Genomic DNA, 10,280 nt, shown 5'->3' with positions numbered 1-10,280 from the left:
ATGATTTGAAAACCATTTTAAAAGATATGTTTTGAAAATTATTTTAAAAGATTTGATTTGGAAAATTAGTGACTTGCCTAACAAGAAAAGATATGATTCAAACATAAAACCTTCCTTAACAGAAAAGGCAAAAAAAATGTTCAATCAAATCATTAATTGTTAGTAAGTATCTTTGAAAGGAAAGAAATTAATTTTGAAAACATTTGAGTGAAAAGATTTGATTTGAAAAAGATTTGATTTTGAAAAACTTGAAAAAATTGATTTGAAAACAAATCTTCCCCCTAGCACCATCCTGGCGTTAAACGCCCAGAATGGTATACATTCTGGCGTTTAACGCCCAAAATGCTACCTTTTTGGGCGTTAAACGCCCAACCAGGTGCCCTGGCTGGCGTTTAAACGCCAGTCTGCCTTCTTCACTGGGCATTTTTGAATGCTCAGCTTTTTCTGTATAATTCCTCTGCAGTGTGTTCTGAATCTTCAATCCCTTGTATCATTGACTTGAAAAGACACAAATTAAAAATATTTTTGGATTTTTAATAATTAAAATGCAACAAGAATCAAATAACAATGCATGCAAGACACCAAACTTAGCAGTTTGTATACTACTGACACTAATGAACTGAAAATGCATATGAGACACACAAAATACTCAAGTCAATAGAATTCAAAGATCAGAGCAGGTGAATCATCAAGAACATCTTGAAGATCACTAAGACATATGAATGCATGCAATTGACACCAAACTTAGGATGAGACACTAGACTCAAACAAGAAATATTTTTGAATTTTATGATTTTTTTATTTTTTTAATTTTTTTGTGTTTTTCGAAAATTAAGTGGAAAAAGAAGGTATCAAAATTCTTAATGAGAATTCCAGGAATCAGTGCAATGCTAGTCTAAGACTCCGGTCCAGGAATTAGACATGGCTTCACAGCCAGCCAAGCTTCCAAAGAAAGCTTCGGTCCAAAACACTAGACATGACTAAAGGTCAGCCAAGCCTTAGCAAATCACTGCTCCAAAAGCAAGATTGATACGAAATCAACAAGCTCTTGTGGTGATAAGTTGAAACCTCGGTCCAATCAGATTAGACATGGCTTCTCAGCCAGCCAGATTTCAACAAATCATCATGAAACTCTAGAATTCATCTTCAAGAATTTCGAAAAAAAATACCTAATCTAAGCAACAAGATGAACCGTCAGTTGTCCAGCCTGAACAATCCCGGGCAATAACACCAAAAATTTGATGTTGTTGCCGGATCTTGGCACTGATGTTACCAAAGGCTTGCTCAAAACTAGAACAATCCCCGGCAACGGCGCCAAAAACTTGGTGCGCGAAATTGTGAACTATACTTTTTCACAACTCTCATAATCCCTGGTAATGGCTCCAAAACTTGGTGCGCTCAATACCATGGCATTACACAACTTCGCACAACTAACCAGCAAGTGCACTGGGTCGTCCAAGTAATAAACCTTACGTGAGTAAGGGTCGATCCCACGGAGATTGTTAGTATTGAAGCAAGCTATGGTCATCTTGTAAATCTTAGTCAGGCAAACTCAGATATATATGGTGATGAATGAAAATAACATAAAAGATAAAGATAGTGATACTTATGTAATTCATTGGTAGGAACTTCAGATAAGCGCATGAAGATGTCTTCCCTTCCGTCTCTCTGCTTTCCTACTGTCTTCATCCAACCCTTCTTACTCCTTTCCATGGCAAGCTCGTATAGGGTCTCACTGTTGTCAGCAGCTACCTCCCATCCTCGCAGTGAAAGCTAATGCACGCACTCTGTCACAGTACTGCCAATCACCGGTTTGGTTCCCTCCCCTACCGGAATAGAATCCCTCTTTTGCGTCTGTCACTAACGCCCAGTAGGTTACAGGTTTGAAGCACGTCACAGTCATTCAATCATTGAATCCTACTCAGAATACCACAGACAAGGTTAGACCTTCCGGATTCTCTTGAATGCTGCCATCAGTTCTTGCCTATACCACGAAGACTCTGATCTCACGGAATGGTTGGCTCGTTTGTCAGGCGATCAACCATGCATCGTGCAATCAGGAATCCAAGAGATATTCACCAAGCCTCAAATGCTTGTAGAACAAGAGTGGTTGTCAGTCACTTTGTTCATGAGTGAGAATGGTGATGGGCGTCAATCATCACCTTCATCATGTTGAAGAACAAGTGATATCTTGGATAAAGAACAAGCGGAATTTGAATGAAAGAACAATAGTAATTGCATTAATACTCGAGGTACAGCAGAGCTCCACACCTTAATCTATGGTGTGTAGAAACTCCACCGTTGAAAATACATAAGCATAAGGTCTAGGCATGGCCGAATGGCCAGCCTCCCAATGATCTAAGAACTAAAATGTCCAAAGATGATCTAGAGATCTAAAAGTGATCAAAAGATTTCTATACAATAGTAAAAGGTCCTACTTATAAGAAACTAGTAGCCTAGGGTGTACAGAAATGAGTAAATGACATAAAAATCCTCTTCCGGGCCCACTTGGTGTGTGCTTGGGCTGAGCAATGAAGCAATTTCGTGTAGAGACTCTTCTTGGAGTTAAACGCCAGCTTTGGTGCCAGTTTGGGCGTTTAACTCCCATTTGGGTGCCAGTTCCAGCGTTTAACGCTGGGATTCCTTGAGGTGACTTTGAACGCCGGTTTGGGCCATCAAATCTTGGGCAAAGTATGGACTATTATATATTTCTGGAAAGCCCAGGATGTCTACTTTCCAACGCCGTTGAGAGCGCGCCAATTGGGCTTCTGTAGCTCCAGAAAATCCGCTTCGAATGCAGGGAGGTCAGAATCCAACAGCATCTGCAGTCCTTTTTGGTCTCAGGATCAGATTTTTGCTCAGGTCCCTCAATTTCAGCCAGAAAATACCTGAAATCACAGAAAAACACACAAACTCATAGTAAAGTCCAGAAAAGTGAATTTTAATTAAAAACTAATAAAAATATACTAAAAACTAACTATATCATATCAAAAACATACTAAAAACAATGCCAAAAAGTATACAAATTATCCGCTCATCACTTTTTCTGCAATTGTAAATTTGGTTTATGAAAGTTCATGTTTCTGAATCTTCTCTTCTACAATTTTACTTTCTGCCATTTTTCATTTGAAGCTATTGTGATCTGAATTTAAATTTTCTTGCACTTTAAATTTCTTGCCAGTTGTTCTCAAGATCTCTTCACTTGCTTGCTTTACTGCTTTCTTTAAATTCTCTGCACCCAGCCCCCTTTACATTTGATGCAATTTACATTTCTTGTCATTTAAGATTCTGTCAATTTATATTTCTTGCTCTTTAGGATTCTGCTCATTTACTTTCTGCAAATTTAAATTTCTTGTTATTTACATTCTGTTGCTTCAAAATTCACTCAAATCATCAATGTTAGCTTGACTAAACTAATCACCCACTAAAGTTGCTTGATCCATCAATCTTTGTGGGATCGACCTCACTCTTGTGAGTTATTACTACTTGATGCGACCCGGTACACTTGCCGGCGAGTTTGTGTGGAAATCTAATTTCCACGTCATCAATTTTTTGGCGTCGTTGCCAGGGATTGATTTCGATCAACAATGATTAAGTGGGTGAGAAGTCTAGATTGAGCATATTCTTTATTTTTGTTCTCTGTTTTAAATTGATAGCAAGGTGTTTGGTGCGCGAAATTGTGATCACTACAACTTCACACAACTAACCAGCAAGTGCACTGGGTCGTCCAAGTAATACCTTACGCGAGTAAGGGTCGATCCCACGGAGATTGTTGGTATGAAGCAAGCTATGGTCACCTTGTAAATCTTAGTCAGGCAGACTCAAATGGGTATAGTGATAAACGAATAAAGCAATAAGATAAAGATAGAGATACTTATGTATATCATTGGTGTAAGAGCTTCAGACAAGCGTATGAAGATGCCTTCCCTTCCGTCTCTCTGCTTTCCTACTGCCTTCATCCAATCCTTCTTACTCCTTTCCATGGCAAGCTCGTGTAGGGTTTCACTGTTGTCAGCAGCTACCTCCCATCCTCGCAGTGAAAGCTAATGCACGCACTCTGTCACAGTACTGCCAATCACCGGTTTGGTTCCCTCCCCTACCGGAATAGAATCCCTCTTTTGCGTCTGTCACTAACGCCCAGTAGGTTACAGGTTTGAAGCACGTCACAGTCATTCAATCATTGAATCCTACTCAGAATACCACAGACAAGGTTTAGACCTTCCGGATTCTCTTGAATGCCGCCATTAAGTCCTGCCTATACCACGAAGATTCCGATTAAAGAATCCAAGAGATATTCACTAAGCCTTGGTTGCTTGTAGAACAAGAATGGTTGTCAGTCACCTTGTTCATAGGTGAGAATGGTGATGGGCGTCAATCATCACCTTCATCAAGTTGAAGAACAAGTGATATCTTGGACAAAGAACAAGTGGAATTGAATGGAAGAACAATAGTAATTGCATTAATACTCGAGGTACAGCAGAGCCCCACACCTTGATCTATGGTGTGTAGAAACTCCACCGTTGAAAATACATAAGAACAAAAGTGATCATTGGTTTCGGCCCCAGAGAGGGAACCAGAAGAACCAAGATCTGATCTAAGAACTAGATGTCCCAAGATGAAAAATACAATAGTAAAAGGTCCTATATATAGAGAACTAGTAGCCTAGGGTGTACAGAGATGAGTAAATGACATAAAAATCCACTTCCGGGCCCACTTGGTGTGTGCTTGGGCTGAGCAAATGAAGCATTTTCGTGTAGAGACTCTCCTTGGAGTTAAACGCCAGCTTTTATGCCAGTTTGGGCGTTTAACTCCCAATTAGGTGCCAGTTCCGGCGTTTAACGCTGGGAATTGTGAGGGTGACTTTGAACGTCGGTTTGGGCCATCAAATCTTGGGAAAAGTATGGACTATTATATATTGCTGGAAAGCCCAGGATGTCTACTTTCCAACGCCGTTGAGAGCGCGCCAATTGGGCTTCTGTAGCTCCAGAAAATCCACTTTGAGTGCAGGGAGGTCAGAATCCAACAGCATCTGCAGTCCTTTTCAGTCTCTGGATCAGATTTTTGCTCAGGTCCCTCAATTTCAGCCAGAAAATACCTGAAATCATAGAAAAACACACAAACTCATAGTAAAGTCCAGAAAAGTGAATTTTAACTAAAAACTAATAAAAATATAATAAAAACTCAACTAAAACTACCAAAAACATACTAAAAACAATGCCAAAAAGCATACAAATTATCCGCTCATCACAACACCAAACTTAAATTGTTGCTTGTCCTCAAGCAACTGAAAATCAAATAAGATAAAAAGAAGAGAATATACTATAGACTCCAAATTATCAATGAAACTAAGCTCCAAATTAGATGAGCGGGACTAGTAGCTTTTTGCCTCCGAACAGTTTTGGCATCTCACTTTATCCTTTGAAATTCAGAATGATTGGCTTCTTTAGGAACTCAGAATCCAGATAGTGTTATTGATTCTCCTAGTTAAGTATGATGATTCTTGAACACAGCTACTTATTGAGTCTTGGCCGTGGCCCAAAGCACTCTGTCTTCCAGTATTACCACCGGATACATACATGCCACAGACACATAATTGGGTGAACCTTTTCAGATTGTGACTCAGCTTTGCTAAAGTCCCCAATTAGAGGTGTCCAGGGTTCTTAAGCACACTCTTATTGCCTTGGATCACAACTTTATTTCTTTCTTTTTCTTTCTTTTTCTTTTCTCCCTTTTTTTTTTCGTTTTTCTCCTTCTTTTTCTCTTTTTTTTTTTTTTGTATTCACTGCTTTTTCTTGCTTCAAGAATCATTTTTATGATTTTTCAGATCCTCAGTAACATGTCTCCTTTTTCATCATTCTTTCAAGAGCCAACAATTTTAACATTCATGAACCACAAATTCAAAAGATATATGCACTGTTCAAGCATACATTCAGAGAACAAAAGTATTGCCACCACATCAAACTAATTAAGCTAGTTTTAAAGATGAATTTGAAATCCTGTACTTCTTGTTCTTTTGTGATAAAAACAGTTTTCATTTAAGAAAGGTGATGGATTCATATTCATAGCTTTAAGGCATAGACACTAAGACACTAATGATCATAAGACACAAACATGGATAAACATAAAGCATAATTTTCGAAAAACAGAAAAATAAAGAACAAGGAGATTAAAGAACGGGTCCACCTCAGTGATGGCGGCTCTTTCTTCTTCTTGAAGATCCTATGGAGTGCTTGAGCTCCTCAATGTCTCTTCCTTGTCTTTGTTGCTCCTCTCTCATGATCCTTTGATCTTCTCCAATTTCATGGAGGAGGATGGCATGTTCTTGGTGCTCCACCCTTAATTGTCCCATGTTGGAACTCAACTCTCCTAGGGAGGTGTTCAGTTGCTCCCAAATAGTCTTGTGGAGGAAAGTGCATCCCTTGAGGTATCTCAGGGATCTCATGATGAGAGGGGTCTCTTGTTTGCTCCATCTTCTTCTTAGTGATGGGCTTGAGGTCATGCCTTCTCAGTTGAACCGGCTTTGGATGCCATAAATGGTTATGGAAAAATAAAAAGCAATGCTTTTACCACACCAAACTTAAAAGGTTTGCTCGTCCTCGAGCAGAAGAAGAAAGAAGAGAGTAGAAGAAGAAGAAATGGAGGAGAGGGAGATGGCTTTGTGGTTCGGCCAGAAGGGGAAGAAGTAGTGGTTTATGAAGGATGGATGTGAGTGATGAAGAGAAAGAGATGTTGAGGTGATTGGTGAATGGGTGAAGAAGAAGAGAAAGAGTGGTGGGGTTTATGGGGATCCTGTGGGGTCCACAGATCCTTAGGTGTCAAGGAAAAGTCATCCCTGCACCAAATGGCATCAAAATCCACGTTTTGAGCCATTTCTGGCGTTAAACGCCGGGCTGGTGCCCATTTCTGGCGTTTAACGCCAGGTTCTAGCCCTTTCCTGGCGTTTAACGCCAGTCTGGTGCCCCTTTCTGGCGTTAAACGCCCAGAATGGTGCCAGACTGGGCGTTAAACGCCCAACTGCTAGGCTTACTGGCGTTTAAACGCCAGCAGCATCTTCCTCCAGGGTGTGCTGTTTTTCTTCCTGTTTTTCATTCTGTTTTTGCTTTTTTCATTATTTTTGTGACTTCTTATGATCATCAACCTACAAAAAAGATAAAATAACAAAAGGGAATAGTTAATTATAAAACATTGGGTTGCCTCCCAACAAGCGCTTCTTTAATGTCAGTAGCTTGACAGATGGCTCTCAATGAGCCTCACAAATGATCAGAGCAATGTTGGAACCTCCCAACACCCAACTTAGAGTTTGAATGTGGGGGTTCAACACCAAACTTAGAGTTTGGTTGTGGCCTCCCAACACCAAACTTAGAGTTTGACTATGGGGGCTCTATTTGTCTCTGATTTGAGAGAAGCTCTTCATGCTTCTTCTCCATGGTGACAGAGGGATATCCTTGAGCCTTAAACACATAGGATTCTTCATTCACTTGAATGATCAGTTCACCTCTATCCACATCAATCACAGCCTTTGCTGTGGCTAGGAAGGGTCTGCCAAGGATGATGGATTCATCCATGCACTTCCCAGGACCTTGTCTCTTTTGAGGTAATTTCTGCCTAGACAAGTCATCCAGTTCTTTGGTGAGCAAAGGAGGTTTATTCTCCCAAGTCTCATTTCCAAATAACTTGCCATTTAGCTTCATGATTGCTCCAAGGTATTGAGCAACTTGCTCTTCAGTGACATACTCATCCTCTTCAGAGGAATAATACTCATCAGAGCTCATGAAAGGCAGAAGTAAGTCCAATGGAATCTCTATGGTCTCATTTTGAGCCTCAGATTCCCATAGTTCCTTATTGAGGAACTCAGAGGAGATTGGTACACGCCCACTGAGGTCTTCCTTAGTGGCGTCCTCCTCCTCTCTTTCCTCTCCATATTCGGCCATGTCTATGGCTTTGCACTCTCCTTTTGGATTTTCTTCTGTATTACTTGGGAGAGTGCTAGGAGGGAGTTCAGTAACTTTCTTGCTCAGCTGACCCACTTGTCCTTCCAAATTTCTGATGGAGGACCTTGTTTCATTCATGAAACTTTGAGTGGTCTTTATTAGATCAGAGACCATTGTTGCTAAGTCAGAAGTATTCTGCTTAGAACTCTCTGTCTGTTGCTGAGAAGATGATGGAAAAGGCTTGCTATTGCTAAACCTGTTTCTTCCACCATTGTTGTTATTGAAACCTTGTTGAGGTCTCTCTTGATTCTTCCATGAGAGATTTGGGTGATTTCTCCATGAAGAATTATAGGTGTTTCCATAGGGTTCTCCTAGGTAATTCACCTCTTCCATGGAAGGGTTCTCAGGATCATAAGCTTCTTCCTCAGATGAAGCGTCCTTAGTACTGCTTGGTGCATTTTGCATTCCAGACAGACTTTGAGAAATCAAATTGACTTGTTGAGTCAATATCTTGTGTTGAGCCAAAATGGCATTCAGAGCATCAATCTCAAGAACTACTTTCTTCTGACTGGTCCCATTGTTCACAGGATTCCTTTCAGAGGTGTACATGAATTGGTTATTTGCAACCATTTCAATTAGCTCTTGAGCTTCTGTAGGCGTCTTCTTCAGATGAAGAGATCCTCCAGCAGAGCTATCCAAAGACATCTTGGATAGTTCAGAGAGACCATCATAGAAAATACCTATGATGCTCCATTCAGAAAGCATGTCAGAAGGACACTTTCTGATCAATTGTTTGTATCTTTCCCAAGCTTCATAGAGGGATTCACCATCCTTCTGTCTGAAGGTTTGGACTTCCACTCTAAGCTTGCTCAATTTTTGAGGTGGAAAGTACTTTGCCAAGAAGGCATTGACTAGCTTTTCCCAAGAGTCCAGGCTTTCTTTAGGTTGAGAGTCCAACCATATTCTAGCTCTGTCTCTTACAGCAAAAGGGAATAGCATCAGTCTGTAGACCTCAGGGTCAACCCCATTAGTCTTGACTGTGTCACAGATTTGCAAGAATTCAGCTAAGAACTGATGAGGATCTTCCATTGGAAGTCCATGGAACTTGCAATTCTGTTGCATTAGAGAAACTAATTGAGGCTTAAGCTCAAAGTTGTTTGCTCCAATGGCAGGGATAGAGATGCTTCTCCCATAAAAATCAGGAGTAGGTGCAGTAAAGTCACCCAGCACCTTCCTTGCATTGTTGGCATTGTTGTTGTTTTCGGCTGCCATGTGTTCTTCTTCTTTGAAGAATTCGGTCAGGTCCTCTAAAGAGAGTTGTGTTTTGGCTTCTCTTAGCTTTCTCTTCAAGGTCCTTTCAGGTTCAGGGTCAGCTTCAACAAGAATGCCTTTGTCTTTGTTCCTGCTCATATGAAAGAGAAGAGAACAAGAAAATATGGAATCCTCTATGTCACAGTATAGAGATTTCTTGAGGTGTCAGAGGAAAAGAAAAATGGAAGACAGAGGTAGAAAATTCGAACTTATCAAAGAAGATGGAGTTCAAATTTTGCATTAAAGAATAGTGTTAGTCCATGAATAGAAGGATGTGAGAAGAAGGGAAGTATCTTTCGAAAATTTAAGTAAAAGATTTTGAAAACATTTTGAAAAAACACTTATTGATTTTCGAAAACAAAAGTGGGAAAGAAGTAAAGTGATTTTTGAAAAAGATTTTGAGATTAGAAATTAAAAAGATTCGATTGAAAACTATTTTGAAAAAGATGTGGTTAAGAAGATATGATTGGTTTTTAAAAAGATGTAATTGAAAGGATATGATTTGAAAACAATTTTAAAAGATATGATTTTAAAAATTAATGACTTGCCTAACAAGAAAAGATATGATTCAAACATAAAACCTTCCTTAACAGAAAAGGCAAAAAATGTTCAATCAAATCATTAGTTGTTAGTAAGTATCTTTGAAAAAGGAAAGAAATTGATTTTGAAAACATTTGATTGAGAAGATATGATTTGAAAAAGATTTGATTTTGAAAAACTTTGAAAACTTGAAAAAAATTGATTTGAAAACAAAATCTTCCCCCTAGCACCATCCTGGCGTTAAACGCCCAGAATGGTATACATTCTGGCGTTTAACGCCCAAAATGCTACCTCTTTGGGCGTTAAACGCCCAACCAGGTACCCTGGCTGGCGTTTAAACGCCAGTCTGCCTTCTTCACTGGGCATTTTCGAATGCCCAGCTTTTTCTGTATAATTCCTCTGCAGTATGTTCTGAATCTTCAATTCTCTGTATTATTGACTTGAAAAGACACAAATTAAAAATATTTTTGGATTTTTAATAATCAAAATGCAACAAGA

At 39.5% G+C, this 10,280-nt stretch overlaps 1 non-coding gene across 1 annotated transcript; it reads left to right on the top strand.

Moving 5' to 3' along the window:
* Positions 1-8,690: 8,690 nt before the first annotated feature.
* Positions 8,691-8,798, top strand: LOC130942949 (small nucleolar RNA R71). Its single transcript, XR_009071492.1, has one exon. It is a non-coding gene; the product is annotated as a small nucleolar RNA R71 (small nucleolar RNA).
* The last annotated feature ends 1,482 nt before the right edge of the window (positions 8,799-10,280 follow it).

This window comes from Arachis stenosperma, chromosome 7 (assembly GCF_014773155.1).
Source record: "Arachis stenosperma cultivar V10309 chromosome 7, arast.V10309.gnm1.PFL2, whole genome shotgun sequence".
In the NCBI taxonomy this organism is placed as follows: Eukaryota; Viridiplantae; Streptophyta; class Magnoliopsida; order Fabales; family Fabaceae; genus Arachis; species Arachis stenosperma.
This window is presented reverse-complemented; position numbering and strand designations above follow the sequence as displayed.